This window comes from Pristiophorus japonicus, chromosome 1 (genome assembly GCF_044704955.1).
Source record: "Pristiophorus japonicus isolate sPriJap1 chromosome 1, sPriJap1.hap1, whole genome shotgun sequence".
Lineage (NCBI taxonomy): Eukaryota > Metazoa > Chordata > Chondrichthyes > Pristiophoridae > Pristiophorus > Pristiophorus japonicus.
In genome coordinates this window covers 424,567,486-424,579,557 of record NC_091977.1, presented here as the reverse complement: position 1 = coordinate 424,579,557, position 12,072 = coordinate 424,567,486, and the positions used below count along the sequence as shown (strand labels likewise).

At 42.8% G+C, this 12,072-nt stretch overlaps 1 protein-coding gene across 1 annotated transcript in view; it reads left to right on the top strand.

Annotated features, from left to right (window-relative positions):
• Positions 1–12,072, top strand: part of sntg1 (syntrophin, gamma 1) — a 225,346-nt gene that overhangs the window by 175,273 nt on the left and 38,001 nt on the right. The gene's annotated exons all lie outside the window — the stretch shown is intronic.

Sequence of the window (12,072 nt, the reverse complement as noted above, 5' to 3'; positions counted from 1 at the left end):
CACATTCCCACTCCCCACACCATTTTTGATTCCCTGATTTTAGGCACAGGGGCACTCGCAAAAGAGCAGAGGCATAATTTAAATGGCAGTGTGATGTTCTGATGATGTCAACAGGGCTGTTTCCATGGGTCTCCAGTGGCAGTCTAACCTCCCCCTCGAATTTTAACTCCTGCCCGCCGGCGGTGATGTTATTCCTGCCGGCTTTGGGTGAGAGGCAGGGTCCATTCATGTATCTAAGGCGTTCTGGGGGACCGCACGGTTCACCACCTGCTTTGGCCCCCACAAAGCCGATTCTTGCTCCGAATCGGGGCTACAATTTCTCCTTTGATTATCTTGTGTCATGTTGCTGTTGGTCACTGGCGGAATGCTTTGTGCATTAAATATATGTGGGTCCTAAAATTCTCCCATGGAATATTAGCTTGAAAACATTTAATGCATTTGTCTGAAATTATTCCCTTTGCTGTTTTAGTAAAGATGTTAACCCATTTTAAATAGTAAAGAGGGGAATGTAAAACTAATACGTTCATACACTAGTATTCCACTGGTGAATTTCAAGGCTGTTGTTTACATTACAGTTCCTTACTAAATATTTCTTATTGTTCTGTCATTGATTAATTGTTTTTTTAGCTTCAGTAAATGTCTAAAGGGATTAGATTGTAAGTTGTTTCTGTAAGATTTGCCATAAAAAAAATTGAAGATTTAAAAAAATACTTTTGAATGTGAAGCTTTTAAAAATGTTTCTTTCTGATATGTGATTTTTTTTATAAAGTAGTCTATCTATGGCACAATCATGTAAAACAAAAAATCAGTACTAGGAACCATCTATTAAATGTAACGTGCACTTCCAAGTTCGACGGGAGTACTAACCGGCTGCCCGCTATCACTTTAGTTGATTTGCCTTTCCCCAGGGCATGCAACGAATGGACAATCACACATTGCCTATTTTGCACCCCTGCTGAAGTTCAGTGTTCCACATGTAATGTATTTGCTTCATGGGTTCTTTGCTTAAGAATTCATAGCAACACATTTCTATTCAGAACTAATTGGTTTATTAACAAAGGTTTAGCAATCACACAACACATTACCAGTTCATCCACTAGGCTCACAACTGCATACCTCATCATGGATGACCTAGACCCAACTGAATGGGGTTTTATTGAGTCTTGTGACTATCACACTGCAACAGCTCTACAAATCTGTGAGCATACTCATAGGTGCATACATTACATTGCCCATAGTTTCTTGTGCAGAAAATTATGTCAGGGATTTTGACGACCTCAGCCCTAGTCAACTTAAACCTAGGTCCTCTATCATTTTATTTTAAGTAGACTCACTAGTCTCCAATTGCTCCTTTAGACTCACACAATTCGACACATTTTTAAATATAGGATTTCAACAACAAGAATTTACATTTATATAGCGCCATTAATGTAGAACGATGTCCCAAAGTGCTTCACAGAAATATAATCAGGCACCGAGTCAAAGATAGAGATATTAGGAGGGGTGGCTAAACGCTTTGTCAAAGAGATGTTTTTTAATGAGGGTCTTCAAGGAGGGGAGGGAGATGGATCGACCTTGAGGTAATTCTGAAGAGTAGCGTCTAGATGGCTGAAGACATAACCACCAGTGGTGGGGTCAAAGGAAGACCGGGTGCACAAGAGATCAGAATTGGAGGAATGCAGAATTCTGGTGGATTGCAAGGCAGAAGAAGGCAACAGTGATAGGGTGGGGTGAAGCCATGAAGCGATTTAAACATAAGGATGAGAATTTTAATTGGAGGCTTTGGGGCTCGGGATCCAATATAGGTCACTGAGGATAGGATATGGCCAGCAGAGTTTTGGATGAGCTGAAATTTGCAGAGAATGGAGGATAGAAGCATGAAAATAGATTGGAGGTGCCAAATTCACAGATGAAGGTTTCAGGAGCTCATGGGCTGAAGCAGGGGCAGAGGAGGACAATGTACAGAGGTCAAAGTAGAAGATTTTGGTGATGGAGAAGATATGGGGCTGTGCTTGCAATCAATCTGGTTCATCCTGAGATAGTGGCTGGGGGAGGGATGGAAGCAGAGGCAAGGGTACATAGTCTGCGGCGGGGGCAAAGCTGATGGTCTTCCCAATGTTTAAATGTAAGCACATGTGAATTTGTATGAAATTTTGGAAAGAGTTAGGGGGCAGCTCGTTTTACACCCCACAGATTTCCTGTTCTATTGACGTCAATGGAAATCAAAATTGTGCGAAGTGTACAACAGTCTGCCGAGTCACTATTGCCTGTTTTGCACTATGAATTTCATCCGAATAGTATATAGTTTCCCTCTTAGTCTAATTGAGAAGTAAAATGCATACAAATAAATCCTTGGCAGTCTATGGGGATTATGAGCATCTTTATAACCACATAAGAAAGCATTGAGCAAAAAAAGATTATTTGGCCCCTTCAGTCCCTTCCTTTCACAGATGACATATAATTCACTCTAATATGGATTCTACCCAACCCATTTTTATCTCTTCATCAAGGGCTATGCATTGTTTTTCCTCAAACATCAAATTTAAATTTAACATAATTCCAGAATACCTCTTTGTCTGCAATATTATTTATCTTTGACCAGGTCGTTGTCAATGTCATCCATAGCCTGTCAAACCAAGGTAGTGGTTCTCATTCTCATTTCCATTTCTTAATCTCCATACAATTTTTCCCTGTTGAGATAGCCAAGATGGGAAACTTAAGGTGTATAGGTTGTCTATTAGGGTGAAGCAAGTGGCCTCAAATCTGATGCAAGCTGCTCCTGAACTTGGAGTGTTAAAATTGACAATACATACAATTGTTCTAACATTTCTGTGAAATAGCACTACTGATATAATCGATGAATATTTGCAACACAATAAATTTTTGTTAGCTGCATTCTTCACAGAGAAAGACTCTCCTGTCTCATTTGGCTATAACTTTTGACATGATGTGCAACAACTATCTCACTTCACAAAATACTGATCATTGCAAAGTCCAATTGATTTAAGACTTGAAATAAAAACACTGCTCTTTTCATTTCAATACTGCCACTCATTTTGCCTGGAGAACTTTTTTGCTATTACTATAGCCAGTTTTTTGAAGTCAATTCATTTTAAAGAACTTTTGTTTTAATTACTTAGCTCTTGGAATGTGGCTAACACTAGCAAGACAGCATTTACTGCCTATCCTTTGTTACTCTGAGAGCGCTTAAAGTCAACCACATAATATTGGACTGGAGTTATCTATAGGTTAGATCAGGTAGGGATCGTAAGTTTCTTCCCTAAATGACATTAGTGAACCAGCCTTTATGGTCATTTTATTCTAGTACTAATCCACAAATTACCAGATATTTTGAATACAATGCCAGAGCTTGCTATGGTGGGATTTGAAGCATTAGGTACGCTCCTGGATAGCGGGCATTCGCTGTGAGGATGCATTGCGTGTGGTCGCAGACCAGCTGTACGTTTAGGGAGTGATATCCCTTTCGGTTTCTGAAGACCTGTGCATTATGTAATGATGCTCGCAAGGCGAAGTGTGTGCAGTCAATGGCTCTTTGAACCTTGGGGAAGCCTACAATTTTTCCAAACCCTAAAGCCCTCGCATTCTGGCTGTTCCTGCTCATTGGGAATGTTATGAAGTCCATTCTGTGTGTGTACAGTGTCCTTGTAACCTGGTGAATGCAGCAATGTGCAATGTGCTGTGTGCAGCGAAATGCTGCATTTGTCCGTTGCTGCTGCCTGGAAGGAGTCGGGGGCATAAAAGGCCATCGCTAAAGTCACCTTCACCTTGACGGGCGGCGCAGTCCTGTTGGGGCAGGTAGGCTGTATGTCTGCCTGTACGAGCTGGCATATCTCTGCTGGAACTTTGTTTTGGAAGCGCAGCCTTCTAAAGCTCTGTGCCTCAGAGAGCTGGAGATATGAGCGATGTTCCCTGTAAACCCATGGGGGGTAAGGCCTCTTCCCATACTCAGCGACAGCTACGAATCCGTGGCCTAACATGGCCAAGAAACCTTCTTCCAACTTGAAGTTGTTTGCCAACAACAACCAGCATGATACGCTGGTGAACTAGTATTGCCCGCATTGAAATCTCTCACTGACCGTGTAAGTAAAGTGTCATGTCACATAAAAGTGCCGTTTGCAACTCGGAGCCTCATGCAGCGTTCTGTGCGCAACTGTAGCAGTCACTGACAACTATGATATAAGATCCTCCCGCCTCCCTTTAAATATGCTGCCAATAGTACCTGCTGCACTCTGGGACCGCCTGTTTTTTTCAGGCGTTTTCTGGGGCGGGGTTAAATGAGGCATTAAGGCTAAAAGTTCATCCGGGGTGGTAGCGCAGTCTTGCATGACGATTGACGTCATAATCACGTTGAAAACGGAGGGTGAGGCGATACGTTTTTGCACCGGTGCAAACCAATTGCCGAATCTTCTGGCTGGGCACTAAATCCTGGGCACTCGGCATAATGCCCAAAAACAGCATTTAAATACCCCACTGAGGCGCTAACCGAGGCGCAAATGAGCTGAAAACCCAACCCATATGTCCTGGCAATAATAGCTTTAAATAGCATTTTTGAATTGTCAGAAACATTTTTATTGCAGCTTATACAAAAACAATAGCTATAAAATGAAATGACTAGAAACTCAAATTCCTCAGGCTATGTACTACACATACATGAATACATTAAGAACATAAGTACATAAGAACATAAGAAATAAGGCAGGAGTAGGCCACCTGGCCCCTCGAGCCTACTCCGTCATTCAATAAGATCATGGCTGATTTGATCTTGGACTCAGCTTCACTTCCCTGCCCACTCCCCATAACCCTTTACTACCTGATAGCTCAAAAATCTATCCATCTCCGCCTTAAATATATTCAATGACCCAGCCTCCACAGCTCTCTGGGGCAGAGAATTCCATAGATTTACAACCCTCTGAGAGAAGAAATTCCTCCTCATCTCAGTTTTAAATGGGCAGCCCCTTATTCTGAGACTAGTTTCCCTAGTTTTAGTTTCCCCTATGAGTGGAAAGATCTTCTCTGCATCCACGTTGTCGCGCCCCCCTCATTATCTTATATGTTTCGATAAGATCACCTCTCATTCTACTGAACTCTAATGAGTATAGGCCCAACCTAGACAACCTATCTTCATAAGTCAACCCTCTCATCTCCAGAATCAACCTAATGAAGCTTCTCTGAACAGCCTCCAATGCAAGTATTCCCTTCCTTAAATACGGAGACTAAAACTGCACACACTTCTCTAGGTGTGGCCTCACCAATACCCTGTACTGTTGTAGCATGACTTCTCTGCTTTTATACTCTATCCCCCTTGCAATAAAGGCCAACATTCCATTTGCCTTCCTGATTAATTGCTGTACCTGCATAATAACTTTTTGTGTTTCATGCACGAGAACCCCCAGGTCCCTCTGCACTGCAGCACTTTGAAATTTTTCTCCATTTAAATTAAATTTGCTTTTCTATTTTTTCTGCCAAAGTTGATAATCTCACATTTTCCCACATTATACTCCATTTGCCACATTTTTGCCCACTCACTTAGCCTGTCTATATCCCTTTGCAGTTTATTTGTGTCCTCCTCACAATTTGCTTTCTCACCTAACTTTGTATCATCAGCAAACTTGGCTACATTACACTCGGTCCCTTCATCCTAGTCATTAATATAGATTGTAAATAGTTGAGGACCCAGCACCAATCCCTGCAGCTCCCCACTAGTCACTGTTTGCCAACTGGAAAATGGCCCATTTATCCCGACTCTCTGTTTTCTGTTAGTTGGCCAATAATCTATCTATGCTAATATATTATCCCCAACCCCGTGAACTTTTATCTTGTGCAGTAACCTTTTCTGTGGCACCTTATCGAATGCCTTCTGGAAATCCAAATACACCACATCTACTGGTTCCCCCTTAGCCAACCCACTCATTGCATCCTCAAAGAACTCCAGCAAATTTGTCAAACATAATTTCCCTTTCATAAAACCATGCTGACTCTGCTTGATTGAATTATGCTTTTCCAAATGTCTCGCTACTGCTTCCTTAATAATGGACTCCAGCATTTTCCCAATGACAGATGTTTGGCTAACTGGTCTAGAGTTTCCTGCTTTTGTCTGCCTCCTTTTTAAAATAGAGGAATTACATTTGCAGTTTTCTAATCCACTGGGACCACCCCAGAATCCAGGGAATTTTGGTAGATTACAACCAATGCATCCACTTTCGCTGCAGTCACTTCTTTTAAGACCCAAGGATGCAAGCCATGAGGTCCAAGGGACTTGTCTGCCTTTAGTCACAATATTTTACCGAGTACTACTTCATTAGTGATAGTGATATTATTCATTTCCTCCTTCCCTATAGCCCCTTGATTATTGACTTTTGGGATGTTTTTAGTGTCTTCTAACCGTGAAGACCGATACAAAATATTTGGTCAACGTCTCTGCCATTTCCCTGTTCTCCATTATTAATTCCCCAGTCTCAACCTCTCGGGGACCAACATTTACTTTAGCCACTCTTTTCCTTTTTATGTACCTGTAGAAATTCTTTCATATTTTATGCTAGTTTACTTTCATAATCTATCGTCCCTCTCTTTATCATTTTTTTAGTCATTCTTTGCTGGCTTTTAAAAGTTTCCCAATCCTCTGGCCTCCCACTAGTCTTGGCCACATTGTATGCCATTGTTTTCAATTTGATACCATCCTTTATTTCATAAGAATATAAGACACTAAAAATTAGGAACAGGAGTAGACCATCTAGCCCCTCGAGCCTGCTCCGCCATTCAACAAGATCATGGCTGATCTGGCCATGGACTCAGCTCCAGTTACCCACCCGCTCCCCATAACCCTTAATTCCCTTATTGGTTAAAAATCTATCTATCTGTGATTTGAATACATTCAATGAGCTAGCCTCAACTGCTTCCTTGGGCAGAGAATTCCACAGATTCACAACCCTCTGGGAGAAGAAATTCCTCCTCAACTCGGTTTTAAATTGGCTCCCCCGTATTTTGAGGCTGTGGCCCCTAGTTCTAGTCTCCCCGACCAGTGGAAACAACCTCTCTGCCTCTATCTTGTCTATCCCTTTCATTATTTTAAATGTTTTTATAAGATCACCCCTCATCCTTCTAAACTCCAATGCGTAAAGACCCAGTCTACTCAATCAATCATCATAAGGTAACCCCCTCATCTCCAGAATCAGCCTAGTGAATCGTCTCTGTACCCCCTCGAAAGCTAGTATATCCTTCCTTAAGTAAGGTGACCAAAACTGCACGCAGTACTCCAGGTGCGGCCTCACCAATACCCTGTACAGTTGCAGCAGGACCTCCCTGCTTTTGTACTCCATCCCTCTCGCAATGAAGGCCAACATTCCATTCGCCTTCCTGATTACCTGCTGCACTGCAAACTAACTTTTTGGGATTCATGCACAAGGACCCCCAGGTCCCTCTGCACTGCAGCATGTTGTAATTTCTCCCCATTCAAATAATATTCCCTTTCACTGTTTTTTTTTTCCAAGGTGGATGACCTCACATTTTCCGACATTGCATTCCATCTGCCAAACCTTAGCCCATTTGCTTAACCTATCTGAATCTCTTTGCAGCCTCTCTGTGTCCTCTACACAACCCGCTTTCCCACTAATCTTTGTGTCATCTGCAAATTTTGTTACACTACACTCTGTCCCCTCTTCCAGGTCATCTATATATATTGTAAACCGTTATGGTCCCAGCACCGATCCCTGTGGCACACCACTAACCACTGATTTCCAACCCGAAAAGGACCCATTTATCCTGACTCTCTGCTTTCTGTTAGCCAGCCAATTCTCAATCCATGCTAATACACTTCCTCTGACTCCGCGTACCTTTATCTTCTGCAGTAACTTTTTGTGTGGCACCTTATCGAATGCCTTTTGGAAATCTAAATACACCACATCCATCGGTACACCTCTATCCACCATGCTCATTATATCCTCAAAGAATTGCAGCAAATTAGTTAAACATGATTTCCCCTTCATGAATCCATGTTGCGTCTGCTTGATTGCACTATTCCTATCTAGATGTCCCGCTATTTCTTCCTTAATGATAGCTTCAAGCATTTTCCCCACCACAGATGTTAAACTAACCGGCCTATAGTTACCTGCCTTTTGTCTGCCCCCTTTTTTAAACAGAGGCTTTACATTAGCTGCTTTCCAATCCGCTGGTACCTCCCCAGAGTCCAGAGAATTTTGGTAGATTATAACGAATGCATCTGCTATAACTTCCGCCATCTCTTTTAATACCCTGGGATGCATTTCATCAGGACCAGGGGACTTGTCTACCTTGAGTCCCATTAGCCTGTCCAGCACTACCCAGCTAGTGATAGTGATAGTCTCAAGGTCCTCCCTTCCCACATTCCCGTGACCAGCAAGTTTTGGCATGGTTTTTGTGTCTGCCACTGTGAAGACCGAAGCAAAATAATTGTTTAAGGTCTCAGCCATTTCCACATTTCCCATTATTAAATCCCCCTTCTCATCTTCTAAGAGACCAACATTTACTTTAGTCACTCTTTTCCGTTTTATATATCGATGAAAGCTTTTACTATCTGTTTTTATGTTTTGCGCAAGTTTACTTTCGTAATCTATTTTTCCTTTCTTTATTGCTTTCTTAGTCATTTTTTGCTGTCATTTAAAATTTTCCCAATCTTCTAGTTTCCCACTAACCTTGGCCACCTTATACGCATTGGTTTTTAATTTGATACTCTCCTTTATTTCCTTGGTTATCCACAGTTGGTTATCCCTTCTCTTACCGCCCTTCTTTTTCACTGGAATATATTTTTGTTGAGCACTATGAAAGAGCTCCTTAAAAGTCCTCCGCTGTTACTCAATTGTGCCACCGTTTAGTCTGTGTTCCCAGTCTACTTTAGCTAACTCTGCCCTCATCCCATTGTAGTCCCCTTTGTTTAAGCATAGTACGCTCGTTTGAAACACTACTTCCTCACCCTCAATCTGTATTACAAATCCAACCATACTGTGATCACTCATTCCGAGAGGATCTTTTACTCGGAGATCATTTAGTATTCCTGTCTCATTACACAGGACCAGATCTAAGATAGCTTGCTCCCTTTTTGGTTCTGTAACATACTGTTCTAAGAAACAACCCCATATGCATTCTATGAATTCCTCCTCAAGGCTACCCCGTGCGATTTGATTTGACCAATCGATACATAGGTTAAAATCCCCCATGATTACTGCCGTTCCTTTTTCACATGCCTCAATTATTCCCTTGATTATTGTCCGCCCCACCATGAAGTTATTATTTGGGAGCCTATAAACTATGCCCACCAGTGACTTTTTTTCCTTACTATCTCTAATCTCCACCCACAATGATTCAACATTTTGTTCATTAGAGCCAATATCATCTCTCACAACTGCCCTGATACCATCTTTTATTAATAGAGCTACGCCACCTCCTTTCCCTTCTTGTCTATCTTTCCGAATTGTCAGATACCCCTGTATGTTTAATTCCCAGTCTTGGCCACCCTGCAACCACGTTTCTGTAATGGCCACCAAATTATACCCATTTGTAATGATTTGTGCCGTCAACTCATTTACTTTATTTCGAATGCTGCGTTCATTTAGGTAGAGTGTTTTTATACTAGTTTTTAAAACAAGATTTTTAGTTTTGACCCCTCCTGCAGCCCCTTTATATTCATACATATTGTCCCTTCCTATCACCTTGTGGTTTACACTTACCCCAGTGCTACTCTGCTTTGTTGATTCCTGCCTTTTGCATTCTTTCTTGGGGTCCTGTTCATCTGAGCTCTCACCCACTTTAACTAGCTCAGAGCCCTCTCCTGGGTTCCGAATACTCCTCGCATTGAGGCACCGAACTTTCATGCTTGCCTTTTTATGACACTTTGATCCTTTAGAATTTTGTTGTACAGTGACCCTTTTTGTTTTTTGCCTTGGGTTTCTCTGCCCTCCACTTTTACTCATCTCCTTTCTGTCTTTTGCTTCTGTCTCCAATTTGTTTCCCTCTGTCTCCCTGCTTTGGTTCCCATCCCCCTGCCATATTAGTTTTAACTCCTCCCCAACAGCACTAGCAAACACTCCCCCTAGGGCATTGGTTCCGGTCCTGCCCAAGTGTAGACCGTCCGGTTAGTACTGGTCCCACCTCCCCCAGAACCAGTTCCAATGCCCCAGGAATTTGAATCCCTCCCTGCTGCACCACTGCTCAAGCCACGTATTCATCTGAGCTATCCTGCGATTCCTACTCTGACTAGCACGTGGCACTGGTAGCAATCTCGAGATTACTACTTTTGAAGTCCTACTTTTTAATTTAGCTCCTAGCTCCTTAAATTCTTCTCGTAGGACCTCATCCCTTCTTTTACCTATATCATTGGTACCAATGTGCACTACGACAACTGGCTGTTCACCCTCCCTTTTCAGAATGTCCTGCACCCGCTCCGAGACATCCTTGACCCATGCACCAGGGAGGCAACATACCATCCTGGAATCTCGGTTGCAGCCGCAGAAACGCCTATCTATTCCCCATACAATTGAATCCCCTATCACTATAGCTCTCCCACTCTTTTTCCTGCCCTCCTGTGCAGCAGAGCCAGCCATGGTGCCATGAACTTGGCTGCTGCTGCCCTCCCCTGATGAGTCATCCCCCTCAACAGTACTCAAAGCTGTGTATCTGTTTTGCAGGAGGATGACCGCAGGGGACCCTTGCACTACCTTCCTTGCACTGCTCTTCCTGCTGGCCTTCCATTCCCTATCTGGCTTTGGACCCTTCACCTGCGGTAAGACCAACTCGCTACACGTGCTACTCACGTCATTCTCAGCATCGTGGATGCTCCAGAGTGAATCCACCCTCAGCTCCAGTTCCGCAATGCGGACCGTCAGGAGCTGGAGGCGGATACACTTCCCGCACACGTAGTCGTCAGGGACACCGGAAGTGTCCCTGAGTTCCCACATGGTACAGGAGGAGCATATCACGTGACCGAGCTCTCCTGCCATGACTTAACCTTTAGATACACTTAAATTGGCAAAACAATGCTAAAGTTTACTCACTGTTATAGAAGAGAAAAAAGAAAAACTACTCACCAATCACCAGCCAATCACTTACCCCCTTGGCTGTGATGCCACCTTTCTATTTCTTTCTACTTTTTTGCCTTCTCCCTGTAGCTGCACAAGCTGGCCTCTCCATGCACCTTCTCGACGCTCCTTGATTTCCTTAGTTAGCCACGGATGGTTATCCCTTCTCACAGTCTTTCCTTCTCACTGGTATATATTTTTGTTGCGAGTTATGAAAGATTTCCTTAAATGTCTGCCACTGCTCATCAATCATCCCATATTTTAATCTATTTACCCAGTCCACACATAAGAACATAAGAACATTCGAAATAGGAGCAGGAATAGGTCATAAGACCCCTCGAGCCTGCTCCGCCATTTAATACGATCATGGCTGATCCGATCATGGACTCAGGTCCACTTCCCTGCCCGTTCCCCATAACCCCTTATTCCCTTATCGTTTAAGAAACTGTCTCTTTCTGTCTCAAATGTATTCAATTTCCCAGCTTCCACAGCTCTCTGAGGCAGTGAATTCCACAGATTCACAACCCTCTGAAAGAAGAAATTTCTCATCATATCAGTTTTAAATGTGCGGCCCCTTATGCTAAGTTTATGCCCTCTAGTTCTAGTCTCCCCTATCAGTGGAAACATCCTTTCTGCATCCATCCAGTCAAGGCCCCTCATAATCTTATATGTTTCGATAAGATCACCTCTCATTCTTCTGAATTACAATGAGTAAAGGCCCAACCTACTCAACCTTTCCTCATAAATCAAGCCCCTCATCTCTGGAATCTACATAGTGAACCTTCTCTGAACTGCCTCCAAAGCAAGTATATCCTTTCATAAATATGGAAACTAAAACTGCACGCAGTATTCCAGGTGTGGCCTCACCAATATCCTGTATAACTGTAGCAAGACTTCCCTACTTTTATACTCCATCCCTTTGCAATAGAGGTCAATATTTCATTGGCCTTCCTGATCACTTGCTGTCCCTGCATATTATCCTTTTGTTTCATGCACAAGTACCCCC